This window comes from Pygoscelis adeliae, unplaced genomic scaffold, assembly GCF_000699105.1.
Source record: "Pygoscelis adeliae isolate BGI_AS28 unplaced genomic scaffold, ASM69910v1 Scaffold4, whole genome shotgun sequence".
In the NCBI taxonomy this organism is placed as follows: Eukaryota; Metazoa; Chordata; class Aves; order Sphenisciformes; family Spheniscidae; genus Pygoscelis; species Pygoscelis adeliae.
The window spans coordinates 15479203-15480971 of record NW_008824986.1 but is presented as its reverse complement, the minus strand read 5'-3'; positions in this window follow the sequence as shown (position 1 = coordinate 15480971).

The following is a 1769-nucleotide window of genomic DNA, read 5'->3' as shown; positions in this document are numbered from 1 at the left end:
GGAGCTGGAATAAGCTGGTTTCTGTCCCTGACCCTGCTGCACGACCCATCACCTCTGTTAGTATAGCATGAGAGAAATATTACTGAAAGTATGCCTTCGGAAGGGTGCAGTTATGTCTCATTAATGCAAGTATAATGGAAGATGGTATAAAAACACAGCATTGTTATCAGTTCCTCTCATTTTTAGAAGTGCCACTGCACAGGTAATTGCAGACTTTCAAAATTAGATCTCCTGGTAGTGCTACTGAACACATATGCTTGTGTCTTAGCAAAATGTTCTTTGCAAGGGCTTTGGACATCAAAGACAGTCTGGGCTTGATTGGAAACCAATTATCTACTGCTGTGTGGACCTTTGAAAACTAACAGGATTGTTCTTTCCTTTATCCTTTGATCCCCAAAATGAGCAATACAAAGATAAGGAAAAGCAGAACAAAAGAACAGATGTACCAAGCAAAGACTGAACAGGGAAAGCAAGAATGTGCCTATAGGTTAGTTGGATAGATTTAAAAAAAAAAACAAACAGGTTGCTGGATTAGAAAACCTCAACCAGCTACAAGCATAAGCAATGTACCTTCCAGCTCAGTATCTTTGTAACTCAGAAAATCACCTAAACACAGAGCTGCAGTATGGATTAACCATGGATGTCCATAGGAAGGATATTTTTTTGCTTCATATGCAACTGGAATTACAGAATTACTTGTGCAGTTGATGCTACTTAAAGTACCATTCCTGCAGCAGCACATTGCTGTACCTTTCATCTACTATTGCCTAATTTCTTCAGCCCTTCTCCTACTCTTTTCCTGGTTCAGCTTCATATTCCAGAAAGAATCCAGTGCTGACAAGTGTGCTTTACAGCTCCAGCTCTAACTTGTCGTTTCCAGTGCTGTCAGCAGACTGTGGGCCAAAGGAAGCAGCTGCAGATCCATTCACTTCTGTAGCATTTCACCCACTTCTATGGCTGTGTTACTTTAATTTTCGTTTCACTGTCTGGGGTCAGTCCTTGTACTGAGACAATTAACACTGAGCATCTGAAATCTGATAGGGATTTAAAGCAAAGGGTGAGTGGCTGCCACCTGGTGAGAGGAGGAGAAAGGAGGGGGAGGATGAATGAGCTGGACCTTTTCCTTTTTCATCCGGTGCACATTAGTGGATCAATGACTGAAATGGATGAGGGTGCTGCTGAAGTGTCACAGCAATGTAATGATGTAGCTGCTATTAATGGCTAGAGCTCCAGCCCGGAAATTATAGTGGAAGAAATGAAAAAAAAAAATTTTCTGAGGGATCTGAATTGGTGATTTGAGGATTGTAATTTAGTGCTTGCTTTCATATTTCATAAAATGGCTAATGTGCACATTTTCAGAAGCTTGCCTGTAAGTTAGTTAAGGAAGGAATAAAGTCAATAAAGTGTGTTTGATCACGATTCTCCTTCCATTCCCCATCTAAGATATGACACACAATCAGCGATGGTGGCTCTCCTTTAAATCAAGATCTATTTCATGCTTTTCAGCAGATCTGTTTGCAGTGGGGAAGTGCACTTTCAGCTCTCTGGCTGTCTGGATTTAGGGGAGATGTACAAAATAGTATAGTTTATATAGCCTGTGAACTCAGCGTATTTCAAGATCAAATTCCTATTATGCTAAAATCACTGGCAAAACCGTGGTTATCTTCAGGCAGCCTGGATCTAGACACAGTAAAAAAACCACAACTGACCAAAGGAATCCAAAAATCCCACGGCAAAAGCACTTTGTCTTGCAAAATTGTTGAAAAGGA